Source organism: Sceloporus occidentalis, unplaced genomic scaffold (assembly GCF_023333645.1).
Source record: "Sceloporus occidentalis isolate IW3139 unplaced genomic scaffold, rSceOcc1.0.p SCAF_3, whole genome shotgun sequence".
Classification (NCBI taxonomy): domain Eukaryota; kingdom Metazoa; phylum Chordata; class Lepidosauria; order Squamata; family Phrynosomatidae; genus Sceloporus; species Sceloporus occidentalis.
This window is the reverse complement of record NW_028316983.1, coordinates 24,428,552-24,452,319: the sequence shown is the minus strand read 5'-3', so window position 1 is coordinate 24,452,319 and position 23,768 is coordinate 24,428,552. Positions and strand designations below refer to the sequence as shown.

Below are 23,768 nucleotides of genomic sequence, written 5' to 3'. Positions count from 1 at the left end.
GCTGGCTAAAACAGGTTAGGACCAGATTTTGGTAGTTCCATGGCAACTGGGGTTAGAGGCTGTCAAGACAGGTAAGAATTACAGTTTCTAAAGAAAAATGGTCCAAGCAAGGCTGATGCTCACCCTTAAAAGGTACTAGAATGCAACAAAAGAATATGAGACATCAGACTGGCAGAGACAGGAAGAAAAGGGGTTTATTCCCTTTAAACGTAAGTGTAACCCCAAATATTCTCATTCTTTACCAATGTTCAAAAGACATCTGTTAGATCTGATTACAATGTGAGAAGATGTGCTCTATTTCCATTAATATTTCTTAGTAGCTGCATCTTCCCCATGGTCAAACTCTTTATCACATTCAAATCTGCCACACTCAAACCTGACTTGGAAGAATTGCAGATCTGTTTGTGTTATGATTACCTTGTGGAAATACATGAATTTTAAGTTCAAACTTGACTTAATTATGTGATGCTATTTTCTTTATTACACTTCACACATCTCTGCAATCAAGCAGGCTATTGGTATAGCTCTAAATCAGTGTTACAGTAAGAGACCACTGCAAGGCTAAAAGGGAAAATGAACTCAAACCACAACAGAGTAACCTTGGCTATATGAGAGAGAATAACTTTATAAGAGGAATGTAAAGTTAATATTGTTCCATAGTCCAATTAAATTTCTAGGCTACATAGGTGCATCCTTTCAAATGTAAGAATTTCGCCTTAAACTTGTCCAGATACAAGTCACTAGCACTCATAATTTTCACTCAGCAACAACTGCATGTCTCAATGAGAACTATGAACAACAAGCAAGAACATAACATTAGATGTATTTACCACAATGAGAGACAATATGGTGTAGTGGTTTGAGCTAGGACTCTGGGAGACCAGGATTCAAATTCCCATTCGACAATGGTTTGGACAAATCATTCTTAGCCCTAAGAGGAAGGCAAAAGGAAGCCTTCTCTGAAGACATATTGCCAAGAAAATTCAACCCTAGGGTTGTCTTAGGGCTGTCTTAAGATGTAATGACTTCAGATCACACTACAACAACACAAATTTGCCATAGTCCTACTATACTAAAATAAATAAATATCTCTACTTATGTCAACAGATGAATTTTCAGAAAAAGCTAAGTGCCAAAATACCATCAAGTACAGTCCTGTGTAAAAATTTAAACATTTTCAGCCACTGAATGGCCCACAATTTGACCTTGAGAGACAAAAGAATAAACAGCACCTCTATCTTTTCAGAGTGATCAACGATTATTTATCATACTGACCTAACTACAGCAATTTCAGAAGATAACCAGAGGAAACTGGTTAGTAATGGAAGGTATACTACCAGGGAATATCACATACGGCTAGGAAAGAAACCTGCTAAGATGCTGGAACTGCTGCCAAAACAGAGTTCTGGGCTGGACAGACCAGTGGTCTGAGCCAGAATAAGACAGCTTTCTATGCTCTCATCTTCCTAATTACAGAGCCACAGCAGTATTTCTACACAGGCTTATAACTGACAAGCAAACAGTGCAAGAAGACATGGACAGATGATGCTTACAAAATGAAGTATTTCCAAAAGACTATAAATTTCTAAGTATGGTGGATTAATGTTTGTTCATCTGAACTTTTTTATACCTTTGGCACTATTGTTTAGATCAAGGGCCAGAGTTACTACACCAGTTAGGAAAGCTTTCTAAACAGAATGTTTCTGGTCCATACCAGAATGATTTTATATTAAATTTATTTAAAGGAATACAGTTGCAAACACCTTTTAACACTTTCAGCACTGTAATTTCTGTAACACAAGGAAAAGCTTTTTCTTAGTATGGGCTGAGCTGATGTGATTTTTTTTGTAAAAAAAAATACTGCCCCATACTTGGGTACTGGAGTGGAGCATGGGCAGCACTATGGTTAATATTCCTTTATTTTTGAAAAACCTTTGGTAATACACAATTATGATGTATCACCTGACCATACTAATATGAAAAATTCTGATAAAGGCTGCTAGAAAAGCATAAGCTAAGAACCACTTTCCTTTTTTGGCCTCAGTCTTCCCGTTAGTACTTCAGCCTAACAAAGAGTTGACTCTCTTAACTCACATACATTTCTCACTCATGGCAAGTTCTGGAATTTTCCACTGGCAGCTGACATGCCATCTAGTGGACATGTAGCCTAACTTCGTAACAGAAAAGGAATTATTTTGTTATGATGCTGTATAAATATTACTTTTATATAGTATCCACACTACTGACTTTCTTGAATTCTAATGAAAAATTATGGTTATTTGGGGGAAATATGCAAAATAGAAAGCATCTTCAAAATGTTGTAAGTTGTGGATCATTTTACACAATTTTTCATTCATATAAGCAGTTCTCACCTTCTCCACGAATGCATGTGAACCAAGAGAGTTGTAAACTGCCTACCTGTGATTGTCCGTCATACATCAATGCTACACAAAATTCATGACACAGATGACCATGATAGCTTATGCACATTTTTTAAATGCAGTGTCTAAAGCAGACATATCAACCATGATATGGCGAGTATTTGCAAACATACTGGTGTGCATAAAACGTTATAGGGGAAAGAAGCAATATTTAAGATTACATGTGGAAGAGCAGCTAAGACCTGTGCAAATATGCTAAAGGCACCAGAATCTGTCTAGTCTTGGTAGCTAAGCAGAATCAGCCCTGGTTAGTATGTGGATAGGAGAATAGCAATGAGTACCAGGTGCTATAGACTATATTTCATAGGAAGAAACTGGCAAAACCACCGCTGAGTATTCTTTGCCTAAGAAAGCCCTATGAAATTCATGGGGTCACCATAAGTTGGCAGGTGAGGTGATGGCACACACGTATTATCATCATCATTGTTGTTGTTTATTTCTATAGTGCCATATGTTTACATGGCAATATTCAATGTGGACTATTTAGTCATGTTATTTTGGGGAGCTACAACAAAAGACCTACCTGCTGTCTGCAGTCTTTACTTGTTGGATGACCTTAGTCTAGTTACCTTCAGCTTTCTGCCTATTACCTATGAAAATAATACCAGCCTGTTGTTCAGAGTTGTTGAAACGGGTTATTTACATGGAGTTCTTTCGGTACTCACACTAAATAAATACTTATTTTAAAGTTTATTTTTAATAGATGACCACTAGAAGCCCACTAAGAATAATAAAAAATAAATCCGTGTAAAAAATATACTCAGGGCACGATCCAACTAAGGCTAAACGCTCTGAGGTTTCACTGATCTGAATGGGAGTTAAGCATATACTTAAGAATGTAGTTCTTTCTACACCTAATCAGAAATCCCACAAAAGTTAAGGTGATGCATTTCTCAATAGATGGTTATACAATTGCATTCTAAGTCTTTCTCACTCTATTAAGCACCTGCTTAATTCTACATTTCAAATCACTTTGAAGTGCTTGGCTTTGGCTGGTGTGTGCCCCAAGTATTTTTATGTTACATTATTCCATAGTTAGTTCTCTGGGCATTTCATTCAAGAATTAAGTTACATATAATACTCTAAAAAAACTATACTCCTATTAGGGCATCCTTATTTAATACATTGATTATTTAACACAGAATAGAGACTGTAAGAATACATACAAGAGAAAAAAAAGAGTATGGAAACACTCTGGTACAAAAAGGTAGAACAGAAATGTCAGGAAGACTAATATTTCCTAATTGCCAAATCACAACCATATGCTAATATTGCTAGTGCTAAATGTTAAATTTAGGAACAATGACAGCACCTATAATAGGATGGGGGAACCCAGTGAACATAACCAATGGTGTAGGATGACAGGAGTAATAGTACATCAAGATCCAGAGGCTCCACATACCCAATCTGGAAGTTGCAAGTCACCTAATGAAATCTAACTTTAGGTAATTTATGCAGGTCTACAGGTATATCGTAGGCCTACCAGATGGATATGTTCTGAAATAAAACCAGAAAATTGAGAGAGTGTATCTGCATGCAATGTTCTAAGTATCAAAACCATTTTCAACGCAAAAAACAAAAACTGCTGCTAGCTAGAGTGCCAATAAGAGAAGCAAAGAAGTATTCTCTCATTCCCAGGCTACAGATATTTCCTAGTTTCTTACACTAGCTTGCCCATGATATCCTCCAAACAGTACACTCATGACCAACAAGCTTTGCAACTAGAATCTATTCCAATTCACATAGAATATTTAAAGAACAGTTTCCTGGTAGGACTTTATGGAAAAACAGCAGCTTAATGATCCAGTAGGTTTCCTCACCAGCTGCAACACAAGACAAGAAAAGGGAAAAGTTACTTCTCTCAACTGTCATAAACTATAATTTAAGTTCATATCTCCAATAGGAACACTTGAACAGGGCCTCTGAATTAACTAAGAACAATGGTTGCACAAAGGTGTGGCTGTTTCATACCAAGTGTCCAAAAAGGATAATGGGAAGATATTTGTTGGATCAGACGTAAACATCCATTTGTCTTGTGACGACAAAAGCAAAAAAACATTCACTCTGCAATCAAACAGATTAAGATGGGAGAGGCCAAGATGAAAATGGACAGTAAACAGGTTTGAGAAAAAGAAAGAGCAGAAACCAAAGCTAAAGACATTTTCCACACATAACTAATGCATCTAAGTATGCTCTGCCCTACTCTGGAGACCATGGTTCGAACCCCTGCTTGAGCAAGGAAACCCGCTTCAGGACATTCAGCAAGTTGCACTCCCTCAGCTCAGAGAAGGGCAAAAGCAAACCTCCTCTGAATGAATCTTGCCAAGAAAAGCCTGTGATAGGGTTGCCATAAGCTGGAAACGAGATGAAGGCACACAACAACGAAGTTTAATACTAATGAAATAACTGTGTACAAGCTCATATACCTTATACTTAACATTAATTATAAAATAAAGCACTGTCTTTAAAAATATCAAATCATGGTTTTAAAACTTTATTAAATTGTGGCTTTCATTCTTTTATAGGATTGTGAGTTTACTGCCATTTTTTCTTTGAACATACAGCCCTGTTTTAAGTATAGTGACTGGACATCTTACCTTAAGCTGGCCATGAACATCTTATGGTATGTTTAAAATTCCTCAGAATCCAAAATGACACCAGGGAACCAGCTAGATTAAGAAATATGTTACCAGTTGTGGTCAGCCCTTTCTGGCAAATCTGTCAATAGCTCACAGTGAGACAGCACCCCTGCTGTGCATACTAGGTTTGTGCAGCTTCCAAGACTTGGGGGATATTTTTGCCTCTGATTTAGTAAAGCAGGGGTCAGCAATGTAGAACCAAGTAAGACTGCTACAAATACATGGCTAGCTGTGTTGACCATAAGAGAAATTCCAAAGTCCATGCTGTGGTAATGCTTTTATTGGGCCAACCAAAAAATCTCTGTTCACAGCTCTATGCCTCCCATCCATTTTTCCTTGTGCACCTTTTTCATCTTTGCCAAATAAAGGAACATGTATGTTTCGAAAGGTTACAAAGAGAACTGTGTCTTTTTGGTTGTCTAAAAATGGTACTACCACATTATCAACTTTGGAATGATTCTGCCCAGATAGGCTAGAAACCTCAACTCCCTCTTGTGAAAGATTGTGTATCTGCGATAGCATTGTAATAGCAGGGGGGGGGGAATCACAATTACAGATATTGCTATTTTTGGCAGCACAACGTATTTGTTGATGTGTCTTCAAGCTGCCTGTTGACTTATGTGACTCCATGAATTTCACGGGGGGGGGGGGGATGGCAAAAAATACTCAGAGGTGGTTTTGCCAGTTCCTTTCTCTAAAATACAGCCTATAGTACCTGGTATTCATTGGCAGTCCCTCATCCAAGTACTAACCAAAGCTCACTCTGCTTAGCTTCCAAGGTCAGGTGGGATCTGGTGCCTTTAGGTCATTTAAGGAATTACACCACACAATCATGTCTTAAAAAACAAATAAACAAAAAAGCACCAGCAACTCCCAGTGAGTCTACCAAGTGCATATGATTGCAACCTGAGAGAAGCACTTCATAATCTAATTCTTTTCCTACTTTTTATATTAATGTCCAATTATAATATTTGCAACTAAACCCAACTAAATGAAACTAATCCCAAGTTTTAGTTAGTGTAATGTAAAATGAAAACACAAAGCTACCTAATATGAATCAGGCTTTTCATCTACCCTGCCCAGCACTGTCCACTCCAACTGGTATCCGCTTTCTAAATTTTAGGTAGGTAGGTAGGTAGGTAGAGTGGCCCCTTGTTATCCATAGATGCTCAAGTGCCATTAAATATAATGGCAGAGCAAAATCGTATCCCTTATATAAAGTGGAAAATCAAGGTTTTCTATTTGGGTTTATACTTTTGGGGAATATTTTTAAGCCGTGGATGCTTGGATCTGTGGATAAAAAAATCCATAGATAAAGAGGACCAACTGTATATTCCAGTGCTTCTTCTATTGGAGGTGTTACAAACTGGATCTGTGCCATGTCCTATATAAAATACATATCCTGGGCTGAGGCCTGTGCCTCTCCTCCATGGTGGAATGAAGCTATAACCAAGATTTCTTCCAAATGACAGAAGCTTTCCTTCTGCCCCAAATATTGACTTCAATGTATTTCTCTATATGACTATTCGCTGTCATTATATTTTTTTCAGTTAAAAATTAGGATAAAATTTACATTTTGCTTAAAATGTCCAAGTACAGTCGGCCCTTCTTATGCACGGATTTTTTAGACACGGATTCAAGCATCCACGGTTTGAAAACGTTCAAAAAAAGTACAAATTTCAAATATCAAACCTTGATTTTTCCATTTTTATAAGGGACACCATTTTGCTATATTATTATATTTAATGATACTTGAGCATACACGGATTTTGTTATCCATGGGGGATCTTGGAATCAAACCGCAGCGTATAACAAGGGTCCACTGTAGTACTACCCAAATAGCTGGGATACATATACACTCATCCCTCTACATTTGCTGCTTTGACTTTGCGGCTTTGGTTATGCACAGATTTTATTAATATGTTCTCTCTAGGAACCTCTAGATCCTCCAGCGCAATTCTATGGTCAATGTCTGGCAGATGTTGGTCACAGAGTTGCACTGGAGGACCTAAAGATTCCTAGAGGAGTGTTCTCTCAGGTAAAAAATACTGAGTTTTTTGCAGTTTTTCCACATTCACAGGGGTCCTGTGCCACTTACACCAGTGAATGGGGAGGGACGAGTGTATATCTATCTAAATCTTAAAACGTAACTAAACTTAAGTTTTAGTTAGTGTACTAACTAAGGTAGGGATTCTGCCTGCCCCGCACTGCCACACTACATTTAGTGTTGAAAAGGGCAGCTGCATGCTCTCTACCTCAGTCTAGGTGATTAATGTTGCTGGGAGCCAGAAAAAACACTTGCTTACTTTTTTTAAAAGTGTCTGGCTAGGGAGAAAAACCTGCTTCTATCAGTTTTCAGTGATTACAAATCTTTGTGTTTGGAATAAGAACACTGCCAAACAACTCCTCTTTTGTTTACGTCACTCTTATATTCAACAAAGTTTTCAATGTTTAACTTTCCAATATCTTTATTGTCTATATATATTCACAAATTGGATTTTTAATACACTAACCTGTAGAAAGCTAGAAATTTTACACATGCACTTGAAACTTACAAATAACTTATATTTCATAGCAGAAATGTCCAAAATAAGCTACAGCTGTCTTCAAGATTTACAGTACAAGTCATAACACCATATGCCCAAACTCAAGGTAAACTGTTTTTGCATCTTTTTTCACTCATCACAGTAGAACCATCCAACACAGAAGTAAACTATCTATTTTCGCCACTAATGAGATAACAATAATTATTTTAAACTTGTACAAAGGTATTTGAGGGAGCATCACCTTTAGCACATCAACCCAAAATAGTTTTAATAACCTATCAAAATTATTATCTATCAATTAATGAAGCTCTAGAATAGAATAATAAATTTTAAAATTATTTCAACAAGCAAAGATGCTGAGATTTGTGGTTGCAATATTTAGTATGGCTGATACTTCCTAAATATCAAAAAAGCAAACAGAAAAGAAATGAAAATGTTTATTGATGTTAAAAAGAAAGTCGCATGGAATTCATAGTATTTTATAGGACTCAATGAATTCCTATAGCATCTACAAGCTTGGAGAGATGTTTGAATATATTTCTATTAAGCACAAGCTACATACACTATAACGAAATGCACATCTTTCCTGACATATGTTTACATTCTGTATATTGAAACCAGTGTCATGCTTTTAAACAACCACACTACAAAGAGACAACCTCAACCAACCATACTTGGGAAGTTATTCTTCTTTAATTTCTTTAAGATGCTCTGGCTTTATTGCACATCACAAAAGCGTGTTGACTGATTGCAGCCCAATTGCTTCTACTTTCCATTAAAACAATATAGAATATTATTAGGCCTTTTTTTCAGCCCCGTCTTTAAAGCAACTTATTAAGAATCCCTACTTTGCTGCAGGGTTTCATCTTAAATTATTGCCAAAGGGTTTGGCACAGAATTTAGCAGTCTTATGGCAACAAACATCCAATATCAAGGAGCTGGATGTTTCTGCATAAATGTAGGTCACACTATGCTACACAGGTGGCATTTTTCTTTTCATTCTTCCTACTAAACAGTGAAACATTGTTTTATTGTTCTAGGAACTCATAACTTCATCATATAGTTTTAACTATAATAATGAGCCATTACCATTTATAGAAGAATCCAGCTATCTAAGCAGCATGTAGACTCAACAACAGTGCCCTATAGAAAAGACCACTGCATTGTTGTAAACTATTGATCTTTTCTCTTATCAAAACAAGAAACAGGTATGCAACTATGTAAGATTGATGACATCTAATGTCACAAATGAGTTGAAGCTAGTCCTTTACACACCATTAAAGTTATATGTTCAAAACAAGAAAAGAGATAAGCCCCCCACTGTGCATTACACTTTTCTCACTTTCAGCTTAAACTACTACTTTGATCTGGGGGCAGGGGAGCACAGCATCAACTCCTAAACTACCAGGAGACACTCCAGTGGCAGAAGGAAAACCAACTGTAATAATGAACATTATCAAAAGCTTCTGGCAGGTATGACACTCACACACACAGGGTGACCAGATGTCCTAACTGCAAAGAAGGTCAAGGCACCACAAAACATAGGATGCTCAAGAAAAACACAGGTGACCAAATTAATGCTAAAAGTACTCACAAAAAATATAAATCCATGCTTCTCAGCCTTGCTCAAAATGGAGGACATTTTGGAATGCCTCCTGGACAGAAGGTTCCAGGATGTGTAGGAATCATGGAGTTGGAAGAGACCTCAAGGGCCATCCAGAGTCCAACCCTTCTGCCATGCAGGACTATGCAGCCTGAGCACCTTCGACAGATGGCCATCCAGCCTGTGCTCAAAAGCGTCCAAAGGAGGAGCCTCCACCACTCTCTGAGGGAGCGGGTTCCACTGTCAGGAAGTTTTTCCTCATGTTGAGGTGGGATCTCTTTTCCTGCATTTTGCATCCACTGCAAACTGGAGAACAACAGGCCTGGTCACTTTGCACACACACAGACACACCAAGGATGGCACGCATTTGAGGTGCTACACCAAGAAGACACCTTGGGTTCACAGCAAACTGAGGTGAGAGTGGCTAGATTGGTTAAACCAAGGCTCTGGCCACTAAACCTTCTGCCTGGGCGGCTGCTGCTGCTGCTGCTGTTGCTACTACTACTGCTGTCAGCTCCCAAGAACAACTGAGCCTGCAGTGATAGGCCCGTTTTCCCAGGCCTATAGAAGGCGCTGTGTAGCAACTCCAGGCTGTGCATCTGGGGCCCTTCCCCCATCCTTCCCCTCCCTCCCTCCTTTCTGCCGCAGCCTTACCCAGTGTAGAGAATGCGCCCCCTACTGACTCCTACAGCTCATGTCTCCATTCCACCGACTGGCTGCGGTGCATTTTGGGTGGGGGCTGGCAGAGAGACATATATGTATATACATACATACATACATACATAATTTTCCTCCTAAACGTTCCCCAACACTCTCCATGAAACCATGGCTTTTAAGGTGAAGCCACCAGCCTCATCCCATCTCTGTCAAAGTAAATAAATAAATGGAGTGTTATAGGAGCAAGAAAGGAGGGTCAAAAGCAACAACACTCCAGGGCCCCCCTTTCCTTCCAGCTTCAGAAGCAAGGCTCGGTCTTCCTTCTTTGTGTGAGAGGTAGGTTTTAAAACAGAGAGCAAGGACTAGTTGGGATGGATGCAGCAAGGCAGGGTTGCAGAGGTGGCCGGGTGCCCGAATCCCGCCTCCCCCGGCCTTGATTGAAGGGGAAAGGAAAGCAGGGTAGTGGTGGTGGCGGTGGCAGAGGAAAGGAGGCTCTCCTGGGTGGAGGGTGGTTCCGCAGTCATGAGGGGCTTCCCTCCTTCCTCCTCCCAAGCCCTCCATGCTCCCGCCACAACGGCACATGCTGCTGGACGGAGGAGGAAAAGAAGGCGCCCTCCGCACGCCTCAAAGGACGCCGCCATCCCCTCCCTCCCTCCCTCCCTCCTTCCCTCGCAAAGCTTCCCTCCTTCTTCCACGATGCCAAGGACCCTGCAATCACAGCCACACTCGGGGGCGCAGCGTCGACGACGAAGAGGACGAAGGGCCTCCTCCCTGGAGGAGAAGGAAGGAAGTATAGACAGAGAGAGAAGGAAGGAAGGAAGGAAGGAAGGAAGGAAGGAAGGAAAGAGGGAGAAGTAGGGAGGGAAGGAAGGAAGGAAGGAGGCAAAGAGAGGCAGGGATGGCAGATCTGCCCCCGAAAGGCTGGATCAAGCGGGAAGGGATGGTGGAGGGGGAAAGCCAGAGAAGCCGGCCTAAGGAAGGGTGGATGGAGGAGGAAAGGAGAGAGAGAAGGAAGGAAGGAAGGAGGAGGAGGAGAGGGGAGGGAAAGGATAACATCAAAAGGGAAGGGAAAGAGCCGGGGAAGCCGGCCTCAGGACTGATCTTGGAGGAGGAGGAGGCGGGAGGGAGGGAGGGAGGAGGAGAGCCTGCAGGGACCTCATCCTTCCCCGAAGCGCCGAAGCAAGCGGGCAAAGGAGGCGGAAAAGAGCGAGAAGGGAAGGCGCCGAGGAAGGCGGCCGGAGGAGGGATAGCAGATCCAGAGGGAAAGGGAGGAGAGGCGTCCGGGACCCATCTCTCAATAAAGCGGGAAGGGAGGAGGAGGAGGCGGGAATAGAGCCGAGGAAGCCGGCCTCAGGACGGATGGAGAGGAGGAAGGGAAGGCTTTCCCGCCGCCGCCGCCGCCTCGTGTGTCTGCGAGGGGAGCTGCATCCTTCCTTCCTGCCGGGGCCTGCTGCGAGAGAAGAAGGCTGAGGGCTGCTGCTGGGCTCCTACCTGGCTGCCTCCCGCGCTCCCTCCTCCTCCTCCTCCTCAGCGGCGGGCGCTGGCTCTCCTCAGGCGGCGGCAGCGCGGCTGCTCTGGTGGCCAGCGGTTCCCGGATGGAGGCTGGGCTGCTGCGCCCGGCGGAGGCTGCGCTGGGCGCGGGGGAGACAAAGGGGGCCGGGGGGCGGCGGAGAGGGCGCTCGGCCGGGGCTCGGGCCCAGAAGGGGCGCCTGCTCGCGGGTCTCGTGGCGGCGGCGGCGGCGGCGGGGCGCGGGCGGCTGGGGAAAGAAGGGAGGGAGGGGGGCTCCCTCGGCGCCCTGCAGACAATACAGCCGGGTCCCTCCTGCCCAGAACCTGCCCTGGCCAAGATGGCGGCCGAGAAAGAGCGGAAGTGACGCGGGGCGCTCATTAGCATATGGGACTCATTGTCCGGCCGGGGATGTGGGGACTGGGGAGCAACCCCTTCCCCGATACACAGGGCGCGCTCCTTTAAGGGCCTTGAGGGAAGGAAGCCGAGCAGGGCCAAAAGGGGCTGGTTTCTTTAAGGCTTCCTCGGCCCTGAAATGAAGCGGGCCCTTTAAGTGGGGAAAAAGAGGTGTGTGGAGGGGAGCGGGTTACATAACCCCGTCGGTGTTGGTGGGGGGATTCTCGCGAGAAAAAGGGTGCCGGCGGCGGGATCTGCCCCGGCTCCGCTAGGAGGCGCCGCGCCCTGCGGCTGCAATAGAGAGAGAGAGAGTTAGGACGCGGCGCCGTCCGCTTATCCCTCCGCCGCCCCCAGCCGGGACTACATCCTTCCCTGAGGGGAGGAGGGGAAAGGGTCACCACCAGCCCCACGAGGGGGAGGGGGCTGAGGAGCAGAGCCAGAGAGGGTCACGTGACCCGTTGGTGAGGGCACCACGTGACACCAGGGCCTAGTGCCTTCCACCTCCTCTGAGCCAGCAGCATCCTGCTGTGGGGCCACAGGCCTTGGAAGCAGGGCCACCCAGACATGTCCCCCTTTTACCAGGGCCTGCCTTACATGTCAGCCTTTTGACCAGGAGGGATCCCAGAAATGTCCTCCATTTTGAGAAGAAGCATGAGGAGGGTTTGAGCATTGGACAGAGGCTGCATCTACACTGGAGAATTAACCCTGTTTGTCACCTTTCTGGCTCAAGGCGATGGAATTCTGGGAGCTTTGCTCCACTCTGGGCCCACAACAAACTCCCAACCCCCAGAATTCCATAGCCTTGAGCCGGAACAGTGACAAACAGGGTTGTTTCTCCAGTATAGACTCTAGAGACCAGGGTTCGGATCCAGGGTCCACCATTGGGTGACCCTGGCCAGACACACTCTCTCAGCCTCAGAGGGTGGCCATGGCAAACTCCCCTCTGGAGAAACTTGCCAGGGAAACCCCATGACAGGTTTACCGCCATAAGTTCAAAACGACTTGGCGCATAACTACAAGAAGCATAGAATCGTGGAGTTGGAAGAGACCACAAGGGCCATCCAGCCCAACCCCATTCTTCCATGCAGGAACTCTCAATCAAAGCACCCTGGCAGATGGCCATCCAGCCTCTGTTGAAATACCTCCAAGGAAAGAGATTCCACCACTCTCTATTGAGGGAGTGTGTTCCACTGTCGAACAGCCCTTACTGTCAGGAAGTTCCTCCTAACGTTGAGGTGGAATCTTTTTGCATGGATCCCATTTTATATGAGTGTTCTTCAGCTTTCATTTGGTCATGTCCTGCATTATTTTATTTTTCTGGAATGCCCTACATTTCATGGCGCCCTGTCCTCCTTTGCGGCTAGGACATCTGGCCATCTTGCTTCCAAGGGAGCCTTTTGTATTAAGCACCACCAAGTGTGCTACACATACTTCCCAGCCATGTCTCTGCCTGCACAATAGTGTGCAAAGGGATCTTGTAACTCCTTTGAGATTAACAAAGAAGTTGGCAGCATGAGCTTTCGTAGACTTGGGCCTACTTCTTCAGACACATGTTTTGGAGAAGTGGGCCCAAGTCTACAAAAGCTCATGCTGCCAACTTCTCTTTCAAGTAGTCTCAAAGATGTTACAAGATCCCTTTGCGTACTGATTTTCCAGACTAACACACCTATATTTTTTTAATTCTGCACCATTGTGATCACCCATGGACACAGCAATTGCTCCATGGATGGATTGACAATTAGTGTGCGAGGTCAAGACCACATAATGAAGGAATGACCGGGCTTGGTCTTTCTCAGTAGCATGGATAAGAGCATGGTGGTGATCATTGGACAGATTGATTTTTCATTCTTGTAACTTCTAAAGTCATTCTACATAATCTGACCAGTCACTTGAAGAGGCATTGTGTTGAGGTGTAAAAAGGAATATGCTGTGCAATCTCAGCATCATTGCAAGGTGTGACTTAGGGAGCTGGGTATCTTTAGTCTGGAGAAGAGAAGATTAAGAGGTGGTGTGACAACCTTGCTTAAATATTTGAAGGGATGTCATATTGAGGAGGGAGCAAGCTTGTTTTCTGCTGCTCCAGAGAACGACCTGGAACAATGGATGCAAGGTACAGGAAAAGAGATTCCACCTCAACATTAGGAGGAACTTCCTGATAGTAAGGGCTGTTCAACAGTGGAACACACTCCCTCGGAGTCTTGTGGAGTCTCCTTCTTTGCAGGTATTTAAACAGAGTCTGGATGGCCATCTGTTGGGGATGCTTTGATTATGTCTTCCTGCATGGCAGGGGGTTAGACTGGATAGCCCTTATTGTCTTTTCCAACTCTGTGATTCTATGTAGCATGCCTGCAGAGTCATGTAATTTCCTAAATGTAAGTACATTGTTAGTACTGGATGAGAGACCAAACTTACTAAGTACAGTTGAACTGTCACAATGGCTGGTGGAGCAGGGAGTAGTAGCACTTCAGCATAACAAAGATAACAATCACACAAATGACTATATCAGTGGCCGTTCTCTAACACTAGCAAGTGTAACCACAACAAAACAATCAGCAACCATCATGCACTGAGTCTTCCTAATAGCATAATAGCAACCATACAGTCTGATTACTGACTATGCAAGGGAATGCAAATATAGCAAGCATACACAATAATTGTCATCAAGCCAGGGGGCTGTGAAATGCTGTGGGACCACAGTAGCAACAGAAACCAAGCATACTATTAGTAATGCCACTGTGACTGACCAGCAGGCATATTTATGCTGTATAGGGTTATACTGAATGATCACTCTTCTGATAATAAGCTGTTTATCATCTATCATAAGAACATCAAAAGAGTGACTCTGAATTACATGATCGATCTAGCTCAGTGGTTCCCAACCTTCTTAATGCCGCAACCCTTTAATACAGTTCCTCATGTTGTGGTGACCAAAACCCATGAAATTATTTTCATTGCTACTTCATAACTGTAATTAAATAGGTGTTTTCCAATGGTCTTAGGCAACCCTCATGAAAGGGTCATTCGACCCCCAAAGGGGTCCCGACCCACAGGTTGGGAACCACTGATCTAGCTAGTCTAGTATTTTTCATTCAGCCAGCCAGTTGCCTGTGGGAAGCATGCAAAGGGGACACAACCCTGCTCTGTTCCTCATGATCCCCAGCAACTGAAATAAAAGGCATACTGCTCCTCACACTGGAGAGAAAAGATATCCCTCACAGATAGCCTTGTGTTTCTTTAATTTGTCTAGTCCTATGTAAAAGGCATCCAAGATGCAGACTATCACTACCTCTTGTGAAAGTTAAAACCACAATTTAACTATACAGTGTGTGAAGAAGTATTTTACGGGTTCCAAATCTCTTAAAATTTCTGTGAATGACCCTGAATTCCAGAGAGGGGGATAAAAAACTTCCTGCCTATTGTATCCACACCTTGTATAATAATTGTTGTTTTCCTTCAAGTTGTTTCTGGTGATCCTAAGATGAACCTATCATGGGGTTTTCTGGGGTTAAGAGTGTGTGACTCACCAAGATCACCTAATGTATTTTTGTGACCAAACAGGGAATCGAACCATGATCTCCAGAGTCTTAGGCCAGATCCACATGGGCCAGAAATCTCCTGGACCAGCGCAGAGTATTCTAGCCATGGAGTGGCCCCAGCGCCCCATTACCTGGGGCCCTCCATTGCGATGCCAAGTGCTGCCATGTGTCACTCCCTCTGAGCCCAAAAATAAAATGCCCAGTTTCATTCTGCCCTCATTCTGAGGGAGTGATGTGTGGCTGCGCTGGGAAGCACAGTGGGATGCATTGTAACCAGCTGCTTGACATCACAACAGAGGGAAGATCCGGAGCAAAAGTTAGCTTTTAAAAATATATTTTAAGAATGCTGTAGAGGGGATTTGGTGCTGAACGGGCCAGAAGTCGAAAAATGCGAATTGGAGCATGCATTGTTCCTGCTGAGAGAATGTGGGAGGACATTTTATTTGTCCCATGCAGACAGAGCCTTAGTCTAATGCTCAAACCACTACACCATGCTGGTTTCTGCATAACTGCATACATCTCTGTTATTTCTCACCTCACTCATCTTTGTATACAGTCAGCCCTCCATATCCATAAATTTTTTTATCCATGGATTCAAGCATCCATGGCTCAGAAATATTTTTAAAATATATAAATTTCAAAAAGCAAACACTGATTTTGTCATTTTATATAAGAGACACCATTTTACTATGCCATTGTATATAATGGGACTTGAGTATCCATGGATTTTGGTATCTGTGAGGGATCTGGGAACCAAACCCCAGCGGATACCAAGGGCCCACTGTATTTGTGCATGGACACATGCATTAAACAACTCAAAACATCATAACCTTTCCTCACAGGGGTGTTGCTCCAATCTGTCATTTTGATTGCTCTTCTTTGCAGTACAATGTTGTTTTTCTGGTCCAGTGACAATTATAGCACTACAATTCCACTTTAACCATCATTACAACATCTTATAGAATTCTAGGATTTGCAGCTGGGGGAGGAGCATTTAGAATTCTCACCCAGAGAGTTCTATTGCCTCACCAAACTTCAACTTTCAGGATTCAATAGGATGGATTCAAAGCAGTTAAAGTGGAGACATAGTCCTACAGTATACCAAGTAACCTTACATTTGGCATAAGCAAGTTCCTGTTATTCCGAACCATTATTGTATTTTCCCCTCAAATTTAAGCTGAAACATAGTACAGTTTAGGGGAAGGAAAGACAACCTTTTTAGCTGAAAAATATGGAGGGTCCAGGGCCTCAGGTTGGTCAGTGGGGGTTTCAAGGGTCATACCCAAATGGCTGCATGCAGACCGCAGGCTACAGGATTCCAAACCCTGCTTGAAACACTTCTTTGTGGGTTTTTTCCTTGCAAAGAAGTAATGTTAAGACCTTTTCTGAAGAAATCATAATTGGATCCTATGTAAATACTGGCCAGTTTCCAATCTTCCATAAGTAACATTTTAGAGCAAGTGATGACAGTCCAACAAAAGGCTTTTTATGATGAATCTTATTTGGTCACGTTCCAATCTAGATTCAGGTCTGGTTTTGAGACAGAAAGTTTGGGTGCTTTGGTGGATGATCTGTGCAAGGAACTGGACTGCTTCAAGGCTTTTATTACCATCAGTTATAGTATCCTTCTTGCCTATTTGCCCAATATGAGACCTGGGGCTTTTCTACACTGGCGGTAAACCCCATACGTATACCATAGTGGCTGTACCCATGCACATCATGTTCATCAGGATTCACAGGCAATGTGGGCCTTTTCTCCAAAAATCCTTTTACTTCACATTCACTTGGAAAATCTGGATTGATGGCCAGGACATGGTCTTGGGGCTCAAAATACTCAGCACTATAAGACATGATCATTGACACTTAAACAGTTCTGGGTTGTTGTTTTTCTGCTCATGACCAACGATCTGAATCTGGCCTTGTGTTGGACAGAGGAAGGCAGGAAAACAGCTGGCCTGGCCCAAGACATTTTGAACCATCCCTTTTCTTCCAGGTTGCTTCAATCTTGCCAAGGGAGTGTGGTGTTATTGAAGTTGCTACTGATCAGGAAACTGCTGTGGCAACAGGGTGAGTATGGGGCTTTCCACCAATGTAGACAACTGCAACAGTCCAGTGATTCCCAATACTGCCTCCGTGGGGGAGGTGGAAAAATCTAGGGGGCCAGTGAGGAAAAAGGAAGCAGCAGGGAGTTGTTGGAAAGGCATCAGAAATAAGTAAGCAGTTTTTACAAACTATATGATAAAAAAAAAGTTACAAACTCTTGGGAGGTGCATAATAGTGGGTCCCACATGGCCTTCCATCAGGGGAAGATGTTGTTGTGGTGCTAGTAAGAGAACAAGGTCTCTGCGGTCATGTTATAGGCAGAAGAGGAAGGAGTCAGTACCATTTTACTCCTCTGCCTCAGGCAGCAAAATGTCTTGGGCCAGGCCGGTGGATATCCTGCCTTCCTCTGTCCAGCACAAGGCCAAGTTCAGATCTTTGGTCATGAGCAGAAAAACAGCAACCCAGAATTATCTAAGTGCCCTGTCTCCTCCCCAAATCTTTTCATGTCTCAGAGGGAGAAACATGTGGCAACACGTGGCATCTGCTCAACATCACAATGGAGGGCCCCAGGTAATGGGGACATTGGGGCAGCTTCAGGGCCAGAACACTCTGAGCTGCTCTAGGCAGCTTCTGGCCCAGGTGGACCTGGGCTAAAACTCTGGAAATCATGGTTCAATTCCTTGCTCGGCCATGGAAATCCATTGGCACTTGAAGTGCCCCCCCCCTCCGGCTCTCTCTATCCTCCCAGGACTTCTTGCACAAATCTACCATCAATTTATGTGTATTGTATTTTGATCTTATATATTTTCATGATTTATCATTTGCTGTACACCATTTTTAACTTTGTTTATAAGCAGTATAAACCAATTTGTTAACCAATAACCATACTGAAATTATCCAATTATCATGAAGTACAACATCTAGGCTGGCCACGTCTTTTTTCTTTTTTTTACAGAGACCAATCCAAATTTATTTTAAAGATAAAAGGATCATAAGAAAGGAGACCAAGGAGCCTGGAGGTTTCTCACTCAGCACTTGAGAAGTCACAAATGTAACCTGGTGACAGTTCCCCACTAAAGGGAGAGGTCTTATATTTCTCTTTAAATTATAGTAATTATTTATACATTTAAATCTTTTAATATAAATAACCTTCCTCCTGGAGGACGGTGCAAAGCTTAACTGGCCACCCTAATGCCATATTTGATAATCTGTGATGTTTTTTGGAACAATAGTTTCATTCTTACCAAAAGCCTGAAAAGGAATCTTTGTTGTTTCTTGTGGTATGCCTTCAAGTCGTTTCCAATTTATGGCATCCCTAAGGCAATGCTGTCATGTGGTTTTCTTGGCAAGTTTCTTCAAAAGGGGTTTGCCTTTGCGATGCTGAGTGTGAGTTGCTCAAGTGGGTTTATGTGGCCCAGCTGGGATTTGAACCCTAGTCTTCAGAATCCTAGTCCAATATTTTTTGACATCACACCTACTCAAAAAAGGAGTCTTAAGAGCCACAAAAATGAGGACTCTGTTGTTATTTACCTTAATCTCAAATTAGATGAATAATGGTGGGACTGGTGTAGCCATGGTGTGAGCCACTTAGATTTACACAAAAGTCCACGAGCTTCAAGTGAAACAGGCCCAGTTTCTCCAGTCATTTCCTTATGTATGCCATCTTGCATATTGCAGCATGCCCAGATTTAAGCACTACTTCAGCTGAGACGTAATCACACATAATGAACCCACTTAATAAATTATACAAAAGATGTATTCAAAGATATAGCCATGTTAGTCTGTAGAATCAGTATGTAGAGAGATCTTGTAGCACCTGTGAGACTAAGTGAAAGAAAGAAGTTGGCAGCATGAGTTTTGTAGACTTCAGTCTATTTCCTCAGATGCTTGGGTGGAGTTGAAGCAGGGACAGACACATATATGCCATAAGTATGTGAGAATGTCAATTCAAATTCAAAATCCTTTGAGTATAGAAATGAAGTAGCAACTCCAGTTTTAATGATGGCCCTTTGTGGACAAAGACATAGCCATTGGATATGGAAATGAGATGGCAAGACCAGTTTGGCAATTTTGAATTTGAATTGACATTTTCACAAACCTATGCCATATATATGTCTGTCCCTGGTTTCCACTCCACCAAAATCATCTGAGGAAGTAGACTGAAGTCTATGAAAGCTCATGCTGCCAACTTCTTTCTTTTAGTTAGTCTCAAAGGTTCTACAAGATCTCTCTACAAGGGATGTAGTATAGTTAACATACATAGCAATAGTAGCTACTGCATTATTACAATAATAATGTCTACCTGCATTCAGCAGTAGCTTCCCCAGTGTATCTTAGGCCACAATCCTATTGACAATGGCATTTCAAGAGTGGAGTAGTGGGAGTGGTTCACACCAGATGCAGCCAATACGGGAGTGCATTGTCTGTAGAGAATTTAAGAAGAAGTGGCATTGAGAGCTTGGCAGAGGGTTGGATTTTATGGCTCTTGAGGTCTCTTCCATAGCTCTCTGATTCTATTGGAAGATATAGCCATGCTAGTCTGTAGAATCAATATGTAGAGAGATCTTGTAGCACCTTTGAGACTAACTGAAAGATGTTGGCAGCATGCACTTTCATTACTAGTCTACTTCCTCAGATGCACTAACACATCTGAGGAAGTAGACTGTAGTCTATGAAACCTCATGCTGCCAACTTTTCTTTCAGTTAGTTTCAAAGGTGCGACAAGATCTCTCTATCATTCCGTGACAGCCTTTTCAAGACACTGACATTTTCATTGTCCCTCACCTGCTTGAGCAAAGACTTCCAAAACCCATCCTTACCCCTCCTCTTCAGAGCCAGTCACCAATCAGTACTCCTCACATGGCTGGGGTGGAGTGAGGCGGGAAAGGCCCTCTGGGTCTTTTTCGTCACAGGTCATTACATTAAGAGCTGAAAATTCAAGCCATTTGTTGTGTTGTGTTCATGGATGAGTCATCAATGGCGAGATTAGTCACTTCTACTTAGAAGTTCCATTGATATTTATATGTACTTCATGTCTTGCTGGTCTTAAATTGCCAGATGTTGATGTTAAAAATGATTTGCTGTGGATATCAAATACACTAGGTATGCCACTGCCTATGGGGCACTATACTACCATAACAGTGCATAAGTGTTTTCATTTTCTATGCATTCATGGATAAAGGCAACAGGAAGAGGCACGGCAGGCTACCCTGTCTGTGTTCTATCTTTCTTGAATCCCTGGCTTTTGGGTTGTTGTCATTTGCTTTTCTTTTGTAAGGGGGAGGTCCATGGAGCCAATGTGGTATAGCAGAGGGTGGCATGATTAATTGCCTATCCTATAGAACAGGCAGTTGTCCAAGCTCCATAGGAGCCCACCACTACCAATCTGTAAACACAATAATGTTAAGCAATTCCCTAAATAACGACATCATCAGAATTATTTTGAGCATGAAACTCAGACTTGCAATCTTATTTGCCTTACTTGAGATTAAACCCCACTTGTCACTTGCTTCTGAATAGGTACTCAAAAGGTTAAACTGCCAGATGTTGGATGTTGTTGATACAAAATGGATTGAAATCCCAGGCTGTGCCATCAGCTGGATAGAGCTCCTGTTCTCCTATGAAAAGCAATTTGACTTTGGGCCTAACACTTTTATTCAGTCTAAACTCCTTCATAGGATAGTTGTGATTCTAAACAGTGGTGGGTTGCGGGGGACATGTGCACATTATGCTGCACCACTGGCTGGGCATTGGATTAAAAATGTGACCAATCCTGCAAATGGCCACATTAGATACCTAATTTGGAAGTGAAAGAAATAGTATATAAAAATGTGGTAGGCTGGAAAATCATTCTGGAATATGGTCCCTGTTACTAGCTAACTTTGGAAAGAAATTGGAGCTATAATTGGTTTTTCTCATCCTATCAAATTAGAAAAACACTAGAAAAAAAACTGGAAAAAATAATTTATCCAGCCATTTTTGTTCTTCAATCTGTTTCCTTTAGAAACTTGAGAATCTGGGAGCAGTTGGTTAAAAAGGGGGGAAAAGCCATCATTTTCATATTTTTATACACGATATTTTAAAATACAAGTACTTATGAAAATCTCTTTCAAGACAGGGTCTATCCCTTTTTTGAGATTGAAAAGTTACTTTTAATGAATGAACAGTTACAGTTTCAAGGGATCTATACGGAAGGTTTAATATATAATTTTTTTTGAAATTTGTACAGTAAGAATAGAGTTTGGGATTTAAAGTAGTTATACAAATCTATTAAATATAATATAAAACATGGATCTTAGTTATAGCAGGACTCGGGTTGAGGGAAGTCAATGTCTTTGTGATATATGTATTTTAAAAGGTATGGAATGAATGAGAGGTCAGTTTTTGTATTTTGTAATATGTGTTTGTTTTGATTGAATGTTGAGATGAATAAAAATTATAATTAAAAAAACACTTTTAAAGGCCATTTCAAGTGGAAGTTTGAAGCTGATCTTATCAATAGTAGTAGAAATTGAGCGGTGCAACACACACACACACACACACATTTTCCAGTACTGTAATTAGTAATACTATTGGATTACTTTGCAAACACAGTGAAAAAGTGTTAAAAGTAACTTTCGAAGCTCTGTGATGGCCACCAACTTGGATGACTTTAAAGGATTCCTGGATAAATCCACGGAGGTTAAGGCTATCAATATTTACTTGTCATGATGGCTATACAGTGGACCCTTGCTATACACTGGGGTTTGGTTCTGAGATCCCCCGTGGATAACAAAATCCGTGGATGCTCAAGTCCCATTAAATATAATGACATAGCAAAATGGTGTCCCTTATAAAAAATGGAAAATCAAGGTTTGATATTTGAAATTCATACTTTTTAAAAAACATTTTCAAACTGTGGATGCTTGAATCCATATATAAGAAGGGCCGACTGTATATTACTTCCAGTATCCAAGTCACTATGTCTCTGAACAACTGTTGGGAAGGGAGGAATGACTGTGAGGGTGCTGTTGTTTTTATGCTTTGCTTATAGACTTCTCATAGATGCCTGAATAAACAGGCCTTTACTATTATTTACTCTTATCCAGCAAGGCTCTTCGTATAACAGTTGTATTACCTAAGTCATGTCCAGGTATTATGCCTAAATAGCATACAGGCTTGTGTAAGACAGGTGAGTTCAGACACTCCAACCACTCTTGAATAAGGAAAGTTTACCTGTTTATTTGAGTATAAATAGAAGATTCTATACAACTGAGACTGCTACTTTATTAATGCAAAAGGACCTAACTCACACTGAATCAAATATGAGTAGAAGCTCCCTGGAGAGCACTGTCTTTAACACAGGGATATAGAAAGTAGGGCCATTGCATGAGGACACAGCATACGACAATCACTTATAGTACTATCACGCTTAGAACCTCTTTTGTGTAAAATATGCATGACTCTATTCAGGTACTATGCCTGAATATGGTTTTAATATAATACCAAGTACTGTATGCTTCTTCAGCTGCTAGCCCCAGGATGTAAAAAGAATGAACATCTGTCTCAGAAAAGGGCTGCAAGGGTGTTAAACATAAGCAAATGGGCATTCCTTAAAAAGGAATGCTGTATTCTCAAGCAACGTATTTCGTGTTCCAGTTATTTCAAAGCAACCTCTTGCTGTTTCAAGGAAGCAAACAATACCACCATGCTAACAAAAGAGAAAGTAAATGTTATTTGTCAAACAGAAGTTGATGGGGAGAGGCATATTAACAAGAAGATGTGAAAAGAATGGTGGTCTGTACTTATGCTTCCATGTTAGAATAGAGTGTAATGTACTAATCCATTCTCTTAGCTTCAGTTCTTCTGGGGGAAATAGTGCCTTAGCTTACAGAATTGTGCTGAAGATAAAGGATACCAGTCCTCAGTCCTGTATTATCTAAGGGACTTTTATATTAGTTAAGATTTATTTATTTATTTAATTTCTATGCCACCTTTCTCCCAAAAGGGACCCAAGGCGGCTCAAATATAAAAAACACATTAAAAATGTTTTAAGGGCAATTAAAATAACCTAATTGAGATTAAGATTGGTTTTCCAAAGTGTCTCACAAGAAATTTTCAATGCAAAGAATAGAACAAAAGAGCAAAACCACGCACATACTATAAAGAAAGAGCTTAAATGTATTTGTCTGTGCAAAAGGCAGGGAAATATTAAATGTATAGGTTTGGCTTTTGCATCACAGCATAGCTAGCCAAAACAAAAAAAGGAAAAAGTGATGCAGAACTAATCTCTCCCAAAGAAGCCACCTCGCTTCCCGGCTGTAACTGTAATTTCCTTGTTGGTTTTATTGTACTGTTGCATTTTATACTGTAAGCCGCCTTGATCTGCGGAAAGGCGGGATATAAATAAATATTTTATTAT

The 23,768-nt window shown here is 42.1% G+C and overlaps 1 protein-coding gene across 5 annotated transcripts in view; it reads right to left on the bottom strand.

The window, feature by feature from the left end:
* Window positions 1–11,620, bottom strand: part of ADNP (activity dependent neuroprotector homeobox) — a 64,636-nt gene extending 53,016 nt beyond the window's left edge. For 3 of the 5 annotated variants that reach the window (XM_089513821.1, XM_089513825.1, XM_089513826.1), the window contains exon 1: window positions 9,221–9,730. The gene's annotated coding sequence lies outside the window, so the exon portion shown is untranslated. Of the gene's footprint in view, window positions 1–9,220; window positions 9,731–11,377 lie in introns of those variants that run through there. The other 2 variants (XM_089513830.1, XM_089513823.1) reach the window with 2 other exon arrangements.
* Window positions 11,621–23,768: the final 12,148 nt, after the last annotated feature.